The sequence below is a fragment of the Kogia breviceps genome, chromosome 9 (assembly GCF_026419965.1).
Source record: "Kogia breviceps isolate mKogBre1 chromosome 9, mKogBre1 haplotype 1, whole genome shotgun sequence".
Lineage (NCBI taxonomy): Eukaryota > Metazoa > Chordata > Mammalia > Artiodactyla > Physeteridae > Kogia > Kogia breviceps.
Window position 1 is genome coordinate 96,947,822 of NC_081318.1, and position 17,526 is coordinate 96,965,347.

Sequence of the window (17,526 nt, forward strand, 5' to 3'; positions counted from 1 at the left end):
CAATGAAAGAATTGCTTAGAACGAAACTTATAGTACTGAATGCATACACTAGAAAAGATCTAAAATTAGTAGCCTACATTTTCACTTTAGGAAACTAGAGAAAAAGTATAAATGAACACTAAAGCAAGCAGAAGAAATAAAAGTTAGAGCGGAGATCAATGAAATTAAAAAATAAAAAGGAAATCAATAGAGAAACCAAAAGCTGGTTCTTTGAAAAGATCAGTAAAATTGTTAAACTTATAGCCAGGCTGCATAAGAAAAAAAAAAAACAAAGGCACAAATTGCTAATATCAGAAATGAAAGGATTCCATATCTGGAATCTAAAAAAATGGTACTGATGAACCTAGGGGCAGGGCAGGAATAAAGAGGCAGACACAGAGAAAGGACTTGAGGACACGAAGGGGAAGGAGAAGCTGGGACGAAGTGAGAGTGTAGCATTGACATATACACACTACCAAATGTAAAACAGATAGCTAGTAGGAAGCTGCTGCATAGCACAGGGAGATCAACTCGATGCTTTGTGACCACCTAGAGGGGTGGGACAGGGAGGATGGGAGGGAGGTTCAAGAGGGAGGGGATATATGTATACTTATAGCTGATTCACTTTGTTGTACAACAGAAACTAACAACATTGTAAAGCAATTATACTCCAATAAAGACACATTAAAAAAAAATTTGAACCACAAAAAAAGAAATGAAAGGATCACTACTGATTCCATGAACATCAACAGAATAATAGCAGAATGTTATGAACAACTCTATATCCAAAACTTTGATAACTTAAATGAAATGGACCATTTCTTTAAGAGACACTCCCTACTAAAACTTACACAAGGAGAAATAGATTGTCTGGATAAGCCTATACTTATTACATAAATTTAATCAATAATTAATAACCTTCCAAAAAAGAAAGCATCAGGCCTAGATGGTTTTACTGGTGAATTCTACCAGACGTTTAAAGGAAAAATGATGCTAATTGTCTACAATCTCTTCCTGAAAATAAAGCTAAGGGAATACTTCCTAACTCATTCAATGAGGCCAGCATTAATAAAACCAGCTAAGAACAAAATGAGATAAAGACATTATAAGAAAGGAGAGCTACAGACTAGTATGTTTCATTTATATAGATACAAAAATCCTTAATAAAAGGTTAGCAAATCAATCCAACAATATATAAAAAAGTTATCTACCAAAAAATTATAAACCCCACTAAGTGGGGTTTATTACAGGTATGCAAGACTGCTTCAAGATTTAAAACTCAATTAATATAATCCATCACATCTAAGGGCTAAAGAAGAAAAATCATATGATCTTAACAACAGATGCAAAAAAAAAAAGCATTTGGCAAAATCCAACACCCATTCATAAAAAAAAATCATTAAGTTGAGACTTAATCAACTTGATAAAGAACTTCTATAAAAGAAAACAAAAACCCTACAGCTAGCATCATATGTAACGGTGGAAAACTGGATGCTTTCTGAAATCATTCCGTAGCTTATTATGAAGAAGCCAGGTAGGTAGAAGACATCCAGGGAAGATCACCTTCCCTATAGTATCTTCATGGGCTTACTTACAAAACAGAAGACCTGCTGGTTTTACCTTTTTTTATTTTGTCAATTCTTAGAGCAGGATCACGGGCCCCTCAAATAAATTATTCCCTTCCCTTATTCCTCTAGCCATTTCTTAGGACCCTCCAAGAAGTAATCCCTCCTTACACGATCTTTTTACATACCTGTGATATTACACACTGTTGGGCTGCACTTCTCAGTCCTACAAGCCTTGTAGTTGCCCAGCCATGAGACGGAAGAAAGAGCCCGGAGACAGCAACAGAGACAAAGACAGCAGCGGTTTAATGGACAGGGAATCTTACAAGTCCGAAGCAAAGCCCTGGAGCAACATGCCACCATGTACGGCAGACGGTGGGCAAGACTAGGCAGCCACCCTTGCTATTCAGGGGGGAAGGAGGCTACCATTTATAGGGGGAATTGACATCAGGTTGGCTCATCAGTTACCAGGGAAACCAGCAGCTGGGGGCAAGCATGTACACCACTCCCTATGGTATTCCCAACAGTGAGACCCAAAGTGAAAATTAAAATAAGCCTCCAAAAGATTATGTATTTGTAACATGTTACATATACCATCGTATAACGAAAACAAGGAAAGTTTGATTATAGCGCTGGAAAGAGTGGGATTTTTTTCTTATACCCAGTCCATTGTGCTTATTTGTGGTTCATTTCAGGGTCTCCTGCCCTAACCACTATGCACACTGCCTCTAGCAGGTGCTAACCTAATCCTAGTTGAATTGAATTTCTAGCTGTTTCAACTCAGTAGCTTCTTTGGCCTGTTGCCTCTGTCCTGTGGACCTGGAGGGAAAGTCAGTGAAAGAATTAACACGCTAGGCCTGGCATGACAATACTAATGCCTGGCAAAGAGCCACAACCTCCCAGAGAGTGCGCCTATTAGACAATTAATTGGCTATTTAGGAAACACGAGCCAGAAAACAAAAGAAACAATGGGACATTAAACTTCCCAATGGGATGCTAAAAAAAAAAATGCACTGGAGTTAAAAATTGGAAAAACAAATAGAACGAAACAATTTTATGCCCAATGTCACTGTAGATGTTTCTGGATTGACCACATGAACCTGAGGAGAATGATTTCAAAACAAAAAAACCAAAAAATGTTAAATATGCACTGGGTATAATTTAGCATTATTTTAGGTATAATCAAAGCTGCAGAAAACTACCTTTATGTGGAAACAATTAGTATGCCATAGCTACTCAGAGGGGCCACATTTATTGCTAGTAACTGATGCTCAGGTAGCACTGATCATTCGATCACCCAAACCTTATTAAGGGTCTTAAAAAGGAGGCAGGAATCCACACAGGGAGACAGAGATGGCTAAACAGATGGGGTAGCTCAAGGGCTCAGTGAAACGGGAGGCCTTCATTGCAAAGCGAACAATTAGCCTGAAAGGTGATGCATGAACACAAGGCCTCTGGGAGCCTGGCATGAGCGCTGGGGACTATTAGGGAGCAAGGACATGAAGTGGCACTTCCTCTGTGCCAGGCACACTACCTGATAGACGCCTCCCATTCACCCCTGTGTGCACAAGGAGGAACTGAGGCTCAAGGGGGCTTTGGAACCTGCTCGAGGTCACACACCTACGAAAGTCCCAGAGGTGGCCTTTAGACCCAGCCCACGATCTTAACCATGACATGCTATGCCTCATGTACGCAGAATCAGCTTTGGTGACGTTTCTGCCATCTCTGATGATAATCAGTGTCACAAGTATGAGTTTTGGCCTATGTTCAGCAATGTTCTACCTGCAACCCTCTCTCCACCCCCGACCGCAATTCACTTGTTTCCAGATCTCTGGTCTCTGAGCTGGAATAATATGAAAAACAAATTGAAAAATAAATAAATGGTTAATATATGAATATGTTATCCCTTGATCTTAGCAATATATTTACAAGCATCAGAAATTCAATATTGTAATAAAAGACATAGCTCTAATTTCACAACGGAGGCCAAACTCTTTGTTTGTTTGTTTGTTTGTTGGGGGGGGGTACGTGTTTTTCTTTAGTCATTCATCTTTACCCCGTAAAGAGGTGCCGTCTTTCTATGTGCCTAGGTAGGCTGGTACGTTTCCTTTAGGTTGCAATAAACAGAGTAGTGGGTATTTATTGTAAGGGTGGAAGCGGAAGTAAAAACCACAGGATTCTCAGCCACTGGACTGACTAGACTACAGAGAAAAAGAAGAACCACAGCAGAGGCAGCCCTTGCAGGCTCTGCAGGGTGGTTCAGAAACTGACAAATGGGTGACTGAGTACCCATCACTCTCTCGGCAACACAACCTGCTGATCCCTCCTTCAGAGGCCAGCTTCTCTGTCTCTGCTTCTACTTCGTTTACCTTCACTATCACTTTTCCCTACACCGTATCTGCTCACTCAAAACTTATGCTTGTAGAATTGTAGAGACATACAGAAAATATCCAAGGTAAAAATGAAATGAAGCCACCATTCAAGCATATCTTTCAATAATATACATATTACTATATACATACATATATGTACATACATTTTATATATATGCATATATGTATATTTTAAAATTAAAAGTTCCATTGAGCAAATAGTACTGTAACAACTGAACGCCCACACAGAAAAAAAAAAAAAAAGAACCTCAACATCCCTTCAGATCATACACAAAAATTAACTCAAAATGTATCATAGACCTACACTGAAAAACTAAAACTATAAAAGTTCTACATAAAACAGAAAATCATTGTGACTTTGGGACAGGCAAAGACTTCCTAGATGGGTCACAAAAAACATAAGCCATATTCATTGCTTGTAACAAATAAATCCTACGAACATTTATAAGAGGGAAAGCTGGGTGTGGGGTTTATGGGAGCTCTCTGTGCTGCTTTTGCAATTTTTTGTATAAATCTAAAACTATTCCAAACAAAAAATGTATTATAAAAAAGCATGGAACATAAAATTTAAAACAGCTAAGTTGATAAATTTAAAACTTTTGTTCTTTAAAAGACATTATTATGAAAATGAAAAGATAAGTTATAAACTGGTGAAAATATTTTCAAATCACATATCTGACAAAGGAATTGTATACAGCATATATAAAGAACTCTCAAAACTCAATAATAAGGAAACAACTAATTTTAAAAGATTTAAATTTTACTAGGGAAGATACATGGATGGCTTATAAGTACACGAATAGATTCCTGACGTTAGTCACTAGGAAAATGAGAAACCATTGCACACCTATTAGAACAGCTGAAATTTTTAAATGGGCAATACCATGAGCTTCGAGGATTTGAAGCAATTGGACTTCTCATTGCTGGTAGGAATGCAAGATGGTACAGACACTTTGAAAAAGACATTGGCTATTTCTTAAGCATACACTCATCATACAACCCAGCAATCCTTCTAAAATGTTTACCCAAGAGAAGTAAAAACATTATGTCCTATACACAAATCGTCCATAATCGTCAGAAACTGGAAACAATCCAAATGTCTATGGACTGGTGAATGAACAAACTGTGATGCATCCATACACTGTAATGTTGCTCCACAATAAAAGGAGGGAAGCATTGATGTACACAACATAAATGAGTCTCAGACATGAAAGCAGCAGATGCCAAAGGCAACACACTGTGTGATTCCAGTTAGCTGACCTTCTGGAAAATGCAAAAGTATAGTTTGCAGGGACGGGGAGTAGAGGGAGAGGACCAACTACCAAGGGGCAAGAGAAACTTCTTGGGGTAGTAGAGTCTATATCTTGACTGTGGTGGTTATCACACGACCACGTACATGTGTCAAAACTAATCAAAATATAGACGTGAAGAGGGAAAATCTTACTGTATGTAAATTATACCTCAAAATCCTCTGAGGTATTTGATTGAATAGATAAATAAAACTGGGAATATATCTTCTATATAACTTTACATGCCGCTGCTCTTTTTTGTTTAACATCAGAGCAGTAAACATGCTATGAAAACATGACTTAAACGGCTACATAAAATTTCACTGTGTGGGTGTATTGTAACTCAAATACCATCCCATTACTGGACACAATAAATGATGATTTATTTCCAATTTTCTTACATATATTCTTACACAAGCATCTCTGTACACCAATTTCATCTGTCATCTCTGATTATGGCATTAGGACAAAATTCTAGACGTGAAATTACTGAGCCAAAGGGTATAAGCAGCAGTTTAAGGTTCTGGATATTTACTGCCAATTTGCTCTCTAGAAAAGGTGAACACAGCTTACATGCACCAATCATCATAACAGTGGGTCTATAACAGAAATCTTAAATATGTCTGTTTTTTTCTGAACATGGAAGAGGAAAAGACTTATTCAAAGTATTTTGAGGAGGCAGCACCCTAACTCTCAGATCTAGAACACCAAGCTAAAATGTGAGAAAAAGATCTATGGGATAGTGAGACGATGAACAAAGCTACAGAAAAGAGGATTTTCTGTGAAATTTCCAGGGGCCCTTTATGATCAAAGAACTCTTGAATAATATTTTTTCTCAAGAAGAGAGATTCATTTTTCCATCTATAACACAATACTTTGCGTAATGAAGAGCTAGCACAATAATGCATTAGAATCTGATTTACACTTAAATTTTCAACAGCAATAATTTCTTTCAACTAAGTTATCCCTCTCCTTTTAACCATCAGGAGTAAGAATGCTGGAATTTTCATAATCATGTTTCAATGTAAAAAACCCTGTATTCCACAATAGAATCCTAGGCTCACAATATTCTTTCATGTGCTGGTCACTAAAATCAAGGCATATTTTATGCAAATCGATGACTATTCTTTACCAAAGAAACAGAAAAACCTTATTAATTTTCTGACGAAGTCTCTATTCAGATGTTAGCTCTGCTATAACTAAGATAAACGTATTGCTAATCTAACTAACATTTTAACTAAAAAGTGACCAAAATAGAAGAACTAAGCCTGGACAACATTAAATTCAATATCAAAATGTCTTCATGGTGAATGAAGAAAATTTCTGAACCTCAGCCATATGATCCTGGAGTTCTGATCTTTTTCCATCTCTGACTTGAAAGATGAACAATGTCCGAATAGCTCTACCTGAAACCCTCTTTCCTGAATTATTCAAGCAGGCATGAATTTTGATTGTACAGAATTCATGTAGAACTTGCATCATGAAACTTCAGAATAGAAAGAACCCTGATTTGCCCAAAGCCTCACAGCGGCTTGGTAGTTGGGCTGTGAACTCAGCGTCTAAACCTTGCACTCACCGTACTCACCCCACTCCGCCCTGCTCTCTATCAGCACGTTGGCTGGAGTAACTCACTTGACTGTACCGTTCAGATGTCTCCGGCCAGCATGTTCGACCTGTGAAACGGATCAAAAATCACAGCAGTAAAGGTTCCATTCCAAACCATCTTTAATATTCCATTACATCTTCCAGGATTCAGAGGAGACCAAAGCCAACTTCTAAAATCAAAGAAACATATTTAGAAGGAATCGCTGTAAACAATGAACATCAATTCCTAGATCCAGTGTTATTTACTATTGTTATTATTATTATTACTTAGGACTTACTTCTTTTTAAGAAAAATGCTCTATAATTTGAAACATTTGAAAATGACTCGAATGGGAATCAGAATAAATGTCATATCCCTCCACTGTGAGCCTCTTCCCCTCCCTCAGACACAGACACACACACACACACACACACACACACACACATTTCCCACAGACTGCCAGCTACCCACCCAAGGCGTCCCCTACCCTCTGCGCTCAGGATCAGACTAGATCCTGGATCCACTAAGACCAGCATGGAGCAAAATGGAAGGAGGCAGAGTATCCCCCAGGCCCACTGTCCTGGTCTTTCAGGGTCCTCTCTCCTTCCACGTCTCCCTGCCTCTCACCCCACCCCACCCGGTTGTCACGGCCCCTCCCCCAGCTCCAACTACCTGAGAAACCTACCTAGCGTTAGATTCCTACAGCAAAACCTAATAAAAGCCCAAGAAGGGCTAAGCCCTCCCAGGAAAGTGGATCTGCACAAAACAACGCTGGACAGACGACAGACTGAGGATTCTCCTCCCAGCTGTACCCACTCATTAGCTGACCAACCCTGGGCAGGCGCTGTGGTTCTCTAGGGCAAAACAGGAAAATAAGGAGGCTGGGCTGGGTGTTCTCAGAGCTTGCTCTAAGCCACACCTTTCAAGGTCCAGGTTGGCTGCACTTTATTCCTAGGAATAAAGAGCCCTGCAGCATGGGGACTCACCCCACAACTGTGCACCTTGACCAGTGCTTTCCACAAAAAGCCACTGAACGTTCATCGATCCGCTGGTAATTTTGATGAGCCCCTTCTGGTTTGTTTCGCCTTGTTTAAAATATCTAGCTCGGGCTTCCCTGGTGGCGCAGTGGTCGAGAGTCCGCCTGCCGATGCGGGGGACGCGGGTTCATGCCCCGGTCCGGGAGGATCCCACGAGCCGCGGAGCAACTGGGCCCGTGAGCCATGGCCGCTGAGCCTGCGCGTCCGGAGCCTGTGCTCCGCAACGGGAGAGGCCACAACAGTGAGAGGCCCGCGTACCGCAAAAAATAATAATAATAATAAAATAAAATAAACTATCTAGCTCAACACAGGGGAGTGTGAGGGGAGTTGAGTGGGCAGGGCTCTGGCTCCAGCCATCCCAGGCGTTGGCGTGCTCCAGAAGGACGTTGTGAGATTTAAAAACAGGAAAAAAAAAATCTAGCTCAAAAGTAAACTAGCTTTTGAAAAAAATGCGTACAATTCACCGAGATAACAGACACATCCAGGAGTCCGTTCACTATTATCATTCATATCCCCTAAGCACTGAATTCCACCCTGTACGTAATGAGAGAAAAGCCTCAGGCAGACATCAGCCAAATGACAATGAAAAAGCAACAGAAGGCTACGGAGTGACCCCCTGATGTAGTAAGCTGCAAGCACAGAACATAAGCATCACCCACCCACCTGTCAGTACGGGGAGGCAGGGTTTACCTCTAGAACAGATCCTGGCACAAAGAGGTCCTCGATAAATTTTTGCTGAATGTCTGAATAAAGCCATGGGTGGATCAATGAACTGAGAAGAAGAAAGCAAGCAAAGTCCGGCAGAGGTAAACCTACCTGTTCTATCATGAGAAAAATAGGTGTTTTTAGCAATACCAGCCAGGGGGGTAAGCATTACAGGGCAAGGGAATGAGCAAGTTCTCTTGGCAGTGTTTCCCCGGTGATTGCAGGAGCAGCTGATCCCTCCTACAGCTGGGAAGCAGATAGTGCCCGGCTGCCAGGAGTTCGGGTACAAAGGAAGCAAGGGCCAACTCCCCACCTTTGCTAGAATCTGAACTTCCATTTAAAGTCTCTCTGGGTGCTTCCCTCCCTTTCTTTTCTCCCCCATTTTCTCCCACCTATCCTGTCCTTATTTCAGTATTATCTGTGATTCTGTGTCCGTTATCCCATTTTTGCCTTGTTTTGTTTTTCAGCTCTGAAGTTTATCTAAGTAAAACCTCAGACTTAAACCTTATGAAGGTGTTTAGGAGATAAAAGGGAATTCGAATATATAATTTTTAGAACCCCACCCATATTGTCATGTTGCAGCAGTCCAACATAGCTGATAGCATTATAAATTGGAAGAGGTGTCTGCAGTTGGCCTGCAGGATTCCAATACAGAGAGACTCAAGGAAGGCAAGTCTCTAGGGCGGGTGGAGGAAGGGATGAAAACTCTAAATGACTTCCCGTGGTTGCATTCATGAAGTCTGTTTTTTAACCAGCTTACAAGTAATTTGAGACAACAGTTATATTACATAACCTTCTCTTTCACCTGCTTATGGCCTTTAGAAGAGGAGGCACATACAATGGCTTTAGATGTCAGCCAGGTTGCCCTGAGATCCTCAGCCAAACTAAACAATCTAATCACAGGAGTAAAGGAATTCCTGCTTTTGTTCATTCATTCATAAACTTATTCATTTCACAAAGATTGAACATCTCTACTGTACACCAGGAGAAACACAAAGGTGAACGAAACAAGGGTTCTTAAATTGATTTATTTTTTCCACCTTGGGATTTCACAATCTTATGATAGCTTCCTCCAGGGGTGACTAATTTACTTAACTTCCTCCAAATGTGTTAATAAAGATTAGTGGAGAAAGCAGGATACAACGGGTGTAGGTTCAAATCCTGGCTCTGCTACAGAGATGTGTGACATTTGACAATTTCTTAACCTTTCTACGCTTTAGTTTATTCATCTATTAGGTGGGAATGATAATGCCTATCTCATAGGATTGTTATTTTTGCTTGAAAGAAAAACAAGCATAAAATGCACACAGTAGTACCTGGTGTATGGGAGGAATTAAAGTTAATTTCTTCCTTCTATCATCCTCTGTATTTCTGACCATTTTTCCCTCGGTTTGTACTCTTAGTACTTTTAGTGAATTTGACCTCCTCTCCCAAATAAGCTTGACTCTAGTATGCCGTTCTATGTACTGCAGCTGTTCTTTGCTTTCAGCACATGCTGATATGAAAATTTCAAATGAGCAAACGGAGGCTTTATAACGTTTTTTACATTAGTACTAATGAAAGCTAACATGTATTAACTCAAAGCCAGCCAAGTTGCAGGCACAATTCAGTGTTTTACCTGCGTCACCTCGCTTAATTCTTAATAAGGGCTCTATGAAGTAGGTGCTATATTGCACCTGTTTTTACAGCTGCGGAACAGGGAGATTAGGTAGCTTGCCCAAAGGTCTGCTGCTGGTCAGAGGGGAAGGTAGGATTCTTGAACCCAGGCAGCCTGGCTCTAGAGGCCACCTCTTAACCTCTTTTTTAAAAAAAATTTACTTATTTTTATTTGTCTATTTTTGGCTGTGTTGGGTCTCTGCTGCTGCGTGCGGGCTTTCTCTAGTTGTGGCGAGTGGGGCTACCCTTTGTTTCAGTGCTCGGGCTTCTCATTGCGGTGGCCTCTCCGATTGTGAAGCATGGGCTCTAGGTGCGCAGGCTTCAGTAGTTGTGGCTCGTGGGCTCCAGAGCACAGGCTCAGTAGTTGTGGCGCACGGGCTTAGCTGTTCCGTGGAATGTGGGATCCTCCTGGACCAGGGATCGAACCCGTGTCCCCTGCATTGACAGGTGGACTCGCAACCACTGCGCCACCAGGGAAGTCCCCCCTCTTAACCTCTTGCTAAGGGGTTGTAATGTAGTGATTATTAGGTAGCATTGGGTTGCAAGTAAGATCGTAAGAGAGATCAAAGTTTTCAGCCAATTGGTTTGATCACAAAATGCTAGGAATTCATCAGAAGTTTATTACATAGGTTTCTGTAAAAAAAAAAAAAAAAATCTATGTCAAAATACACATTATGTATTTTGTATGTCAAAAATACATATATATATATCAAACATTTGGGAGAATGAGGTCAAATATATATATATATATATATATATATATATATATATATATATATATATATATATACTGAATCGACACAGCTAGTTCTTCTGTAAAATTTGGGAGCCTGTGTCTGGGTGTGTCTGAACTCTGTAAACACATTGCATTCATTCAGTATCTACCGAGCACTTTGCACATGGCTGGCGCTACGATAATGATCAAAAGATTAGCCCTGCCAAAGAGGAATTTGTGGCCCAGAAGGGGAGAAAAAGACTTAGCAAGGAGGTAATTACACCATCACTGGTGTGAAGAAGTACTGCAGACACACAAGGGTGAAGTAAATATCCCCCCCAAGACACTTTATTTAATAAATAAAAAAAGAACAAGTCCCTTTTAGACTTCTAGAGGCACCACCCTTCACGTGGGTTCTCATAAGTATATTTTTCACTAATTCCACACATGTGAGGGCTTGAACCCTGCTGAGCCAAGCCCTTTCAAGACAGAATTTCCCTCGGCTCAGTTGGCTTCAAGTAAACCGGAATATTCTGCACTTCTGCAGCCTCTGTCTCCCACCACCCAATCCCCAGCCCTCTCAATGCCTAGGTTTCTACAAAAATAAATACATGAGGTCAAATCAGACAGTTCCTTCCAGAGACAGGGTCTCCACTATGTTATGGATGATTTCAATGGAATCCCGTCCAAGGGCTAGAAAAGGAGCTCTGAGAGATGAACTCAAAGTCTCCTCAAATGCTTACTTTTCTGACAATTGAAATTCACTGGGCTTGGGTTAACAATTGTCAGCACTATTGCCAATCTCAGACCTGGTTTTGTACGAAGGATGGAGAGAAAAGAATTAATATACAAAACACTTTTTTGGATGCTCAGCTTTAAGATGGCAAGAAGAAAATATAGGGGAAAAATGTCTTTTCTTTTCATGTTAAAAGCAGAAGTAAAAAAAAAGTCTCTGGCTCTGAAGGACAAAGGAATAATAGCACTACACAAAGCAAACTTTTTAAAGATAAGTCTTATATAGCAGCAACTTTTTTAGTACAAAATTTACAGATTATGGTATTTCTCATAACTCCTTGCTGCCCTAGGGAAAAAAATATTTTATTGTTTAACTTTTATCTGATTTCATGGCTATCTTTCCAAAGCACAGCTTATCCTCATTAATCAGATAAAGATAGTTTATCTTTTTTTTGATGACACAAATGGAATATAATTTATACACCCAGTCTTCTTGTTCTTCCTTGTAGTACCTAAGATGTTTCCTTGCACATACATTTGCTGATCAATAAAAAAGATATTTTCGGGCTTCCCTGGTGGCGCAGTGGTTGGGAGTCCGCCTGCCGATGCAGGAGACACGGGTTCGTGCCCCGGTCCGGGAAGATCCCACGTGCCGCGGAGCAACTAAGTCCGTGAGCCATGGCCGCTGGGCCTGCGCGTCCGGAGCCTGCGCTCCGCAACGGGAGAGGCCACAACAGTGAGAGGCCCGCGTACCGCAAAAAAAAAAAAAAAAAAAAGATATTTTCATTTGGGACCAAAAAAGACATAGTTTATTTATTCACCCTCCACAGAAAAACCAGCTCCTACCAGAGATAATAAAATATGTGGGTATTGAACATGTCAGTGTTCTTCCAAATGTTCGTATTCAATTTTAGGAAAAGTTTATTTGACAAGTTTGGTCAAATACATAATGGAATCATGCAAAGGAAGTAAAGGAAGCTCTGGAGGAAACAGCACTGAAGGGTAATGAAAAAGGGGAGACTAAGATCCAGATCTCAAAAACGCTCTAAATTTATACTGCCAAATACTTTTCAGACCTTTGCTAACCAGGTTGTATACGGTGCTTTGAAAATCTAAAGGGGGGCTTCCCTGGTGGTGCAGTGGTTGAGAATCCGCCTGCTGATGCAGGAGACACGGGTTCGTGCCCCGGTCCGGGAAGATCCCACATGCCGCGGAGCAGCTGGGCCCGTGAGCCATGGCCGCTAGGCCTGCGCGTCCGGAGCCTGTGCTGCGCAACGGGAGAGGCCACAACAGTGAGAGGCCCGCATACCGCAAAAAAAAAAAAAAAAAAAAAAGAAAATCTAAAGGGCTATAACTTTCTAAGGCAGAATTTCTCAAAGTATGATCTGATCCTTCAACCTCTTCCCCCCATCAGAACCATAAAGTGCTCAGATTCTAAGGTCCTACTCCTATATTTTTAGGAACTCTACCACTTATTGGTAAGACAACCCAAACTAGGATAAGGATTCCACTCTGCAAAGGATGCACAAACCCCACTTTCTTTATCATAAAGTTTATGTTCGTTTGATAAATGGATGAAGGTGACAAAAACACATCAGCCCTTGGGAAGCAGTGAATCCCCTAAGTGCTTGAAATGTATCCTGCCCATTTCTAAGGAGGAGCACAGACACTGCTCTATGGCCTCCCCAAACCAGGTGCTTCTGTCAGAACTAACCCTGGTACCCCGGCTAAACACAAAGGTTAACCAGTGAGATGGTCTATATTCTTATCTGCTAGACTCACTTACTAATCAGATTCTCACCACTGATGGGGCTGGGAGGTGAGAAAAATGGAGAGAAACAGGCAAACCCACGTGGCCAAGGGCTGGATAGAGTCCAAGCTAACTGTTGCTACTGCCTCATCTTAAGTTACTGCAGCTGAGGCTACACCTCAGTCCACCATTGCTCTGTAATGATGTTAGAGTAGTTGTATGATGATAAGAATTAAATAAAACAAAATCTGGTAACTGAGCGTACGTTCGAAAACATCAACAAGAAGACAAAGTAAAATCCTTTGTTTTCATTTGAATCAATAATTATAATAGATACAAAAGTTGCAGTGGCTCCTGGGAGGCAAAGTTCTTGTCAACAGAAGCACAAAGTCAATCCACCCACAGGTGCACCATCGGAGAGTTCATCCTGAAAGAATACTGAACCACATGGATCTTTAACATGGATTTGAAAAGGCTAGACCGACTGGTTTCTCCAAAACCCAAAAGCCTTGGAGTCTAGAATTCCTCTAAGTTTGCTTGATGCATTGATAAGCAAAAGGAGGTTGTGGAGGAATTCTGGTGAAGCCACATACACCCTAGAAATATCACAGCCAGTTTGTGACCTGGAGAAGAAGAAAAGGAATGATGTTCAATGACATCAACCGTTCCACCTCATAGATCTGTTGTGAGCCTGAAATGCTCATCTGTGTAACGTACTTTGAAGAGGGCAAGTGGTAAGTGATCAGTAAAAAAAGATATCATCAGTATTAATGATTGCTGACATTTCTTACAGTGTTTTAAAGCAGGTTATAAAGAAATCAGCAGCTCTGCCATTCCATGCAGCTTGCTTTAGATGACACTACTGCCTTAAAGGAGTGCAGCCTGCACCCTGCTTTGTGAGCAAATCTCTTTGTTTAAGCCACTGGTGGGCAAGCTTTCTGTTACTTATAGCTGAATGCATTACTAACTGATATATTGTCAATACCACTGAAATATAGTTTCATATTTTATTGGCACAGATAACATTAATGATGCAGGCCTTATGAAAGGTGAGCTTATTAAGAACAAAATTGAACAGATGACATGGGAGAAAAGATGCCAGAAAAGTTTCATAAAAGAAGTAGAGTCTTGGAGAATCCCAGTATTCTGCAATATAAGCATACCCTCATAAAGCAAAGTAAACTGTAGGACCTACAGGTTATCTTTGTTACTACATAACTGGAAGTTGAAGAGTGTTTTACTCCTGAATCTCAGCAGAAGCCCAACACAGAGAAGTGTTTTCTTCAAAGAATGGAGACAACACGGTGAAACAGTGCTTTGGACCCACAAACTACTATAATCAGTAAGAGGACTGAGACAAATGTGCAGCTGCAGACACAGGCTATCTTTCATAAAAAAGGGAGAATGACTCAAAGCATGAAATCAAGAGTCCACAGGGTGGAACTGGAGCCATGGAAAATTATTCCCAGGCTTTGCATCCCAATGAAGGAACAGCCAAGCTGTGTCCAGCTGAATTTCAGAATTGCAATGGACCAGTGACCCTTGTGTGCCTCCTTGTTTCCTACTTTTTGAAGAGCAGTGTCTATTCTGATTATCCTATGCCTGTCCCATCATGGAGTGTTGACTGTACCTTTAAGTCACGGGTATTCAGATTGAGGGGAAGTGTACTCAAGAACCTGTGCTTAAGAAACTGCATCTGAGGAGCTTCATCCACTCCTGGACCTAATTTAGATGAACTATCCTGGATGTTGAGCTGATGTTATAAAGGGCTGGGACTTTGAGGAGAGATTCTCAGTATGGGGTGAGGATATTTTTCATGTGAGATGAATGCAAATAATTGGATCCCAGAGGGCAGACCATGTTGGCTTAAAATATGTTCATAAGTTCTTTTATAGGACCTCCAAAAGTGGAGCCTAGTTCCCCTTGCCTTGAGTGTGATTTGGACTTAGTGAATCATTTCAAAAGAATAAAATAAGATAAAAGTGGCAATATTAGTCAGAAACACTATAGAAAGTAGACATGATAGTACTAACAGTGTTATAGTCTGGGGTCATTTAAGGGAAGGGGCAATGAATCATCAAAATCTAGAATTCTAAACCTGTCAAAACTGTCAATTAAGTGTGAGAGCAGAATAAAGATATTTTCAGAGATGCAAAGCCTCAGAATATCTGATCTATTCACTCTTTATTAGGAAGTCATCTGAGGATGTACTCCCACAAAACAAGAAGAAGAGAAATAAAGAAAGGAGATAACTAATAATAGCTAGCATTTACTGAGTGCTTATTTTGTGCCAGGCACTGTGCTGTGTGTGTTTTTCATGTATTATTACATTTAACCACACAAAAATCCTATGAAGTATATACTATTGCTATTATTATCTTACAGAATAGAAGACTGAGTTATAAAGGGGCCAAATAAGTTACCTAAGTTATTGGTAAGTTGTAGAACTAAGATCTAACCCTGGGCAGTCTGGCTCCAGAGCCCATGATCTTAAATACTCCCTATCTTCCCAGATAGCTATGTTACCATGAAACTGTGGAACCGAATCAGGACAGCATCAAAGGAAAACCTCAGGATGAAAGCTATAAAGCAGGACTACTGAGTCATCAGTATAATAAACTGGGGCAGGAGAAGAGAAGGATTCAATGAGAAAACTCTAGGAGGAAAAGAAGGTGACTTCATAGATGGCATGATTTGGGAACATTAAAAGAGCGCAAGAAAACAAAGAGCAGTTAGAAAATCAAGGAAAATCCAAAAATATCCATAAGATGGACAATCCCTCGAGCCCTTCCTTTCCAACCAGGGCCTGGCAGGATGGCTCCCGCAAAGAAGGGTGGCGAGAGGAAGAAGGGTGGCGAGAGGAAGAAGGGCCGGTCCACCATCAACGAGTTGGTGACCAGAGAATACACTATCAACGTTCACAAGCACATCCATGGAGTGGGTTTCGAGAAGCATGCCCCTCAGACGCTCTAAGAAATCCAGAAATTTGCCATGAAGGAGATGGGAACTCCAGATGTACACGTTGATAACAGGCTCAACAAAGCTGTCTGGGCCAAAGGAATAAGGAATGTCCCATACCGTATCCGTGAGTGGTTGTCCAGAAAACTTAATTAAGATTCACCAAACAAGCTTTGTTACCTATGTACCTGTCACCACTTTAAAAAATCTACAGACAGTTAATGTGGATGAGAGCTAATTGCTGATTGTTGAATAAAGTTATAGAACTGCCTTCTCATCTTAATTTTCCTTTTCTAGTTGCAGCTAAAGTCTTGTATATCTTTAAGCAGTTCCCAACTACAGGATCATTTGGAGAGTATTTCCTAAGTACTGTGCTTGGGCCCCTTCTCCCCAGTCCTTGGAGTTTTTGAATATTTGGACAGGGTCTAGGCAGGTGTTCTAAGGTGATTTCGAAGGGCAACCTGTCTTGAGAATGACTATTTAGGTAGTTGGGACATTGTGGGTATAATTCTAATGCTTTTACATGCAGGTTTTGTTGATTCTAAGATACACATTTTTCCAGAAACTGGCATGTAGAACTTATTTGCCATTTTTCACATTTTAATAAACTAACATGATACACTTGATAGTCTTAGATTTAATGAAATATGTACAGTTCCTTTTCAGCTCACTTATTTGTAGTGGCCCCATGAGGTGTTTTTAGTCCTGGTTTATGTGGAGCTAAAGCTCAAGGGTAACCTTTTTAAGAAATTACTAACAAAATCTGCTTATTTCAACCGGAAAGCAAGGTGTTGCAGGGATTATGTCTCATTACTGTTTATACCACTGACGTGAATTAAATGCCATAAAGCAGTCCCCTTTTGAAGCCCTACTGATTATGGTAGTGGGGTTGGGAGTGTAATGTACACTGTGAACATGGGGGGTGGGGCAGCATCTCCAGGTTATCCATTCCCTGGCACAGTCCAGACCTTAGACACTGAAACAGACCAAGTCAATACAAAAATTTCTTATTAAAAAAAGTTGGAGAACAAAAAGAAAAGTATCCATAAGATGGTCTTAGTCTGACCTCTGGGACAACATTAAACACACCAACATTTGAATTATAGGGGTCCCAGAAGAAGAAGAGAAAAAGAAATGGACTGAGAAAATATTTGAAGAA

At 40.6% G+C, this 17,526-nt stretch overlaps 1 pseudogene; it reads left to right on the top strand.

The window, feature by feature from the left end:
• Nucleotides 1-16,193: 16,193 nt before the first annotated feature.
• On the top strand, nucleotides 16,194-16,605 carry LOC131762783 (large ribosomal subunit protein eL31-like; annotated as a pseudogene).
• The last annotated feature ends 921 nt before the right edge of the window (nucleotides 16,606-17,526 follow it).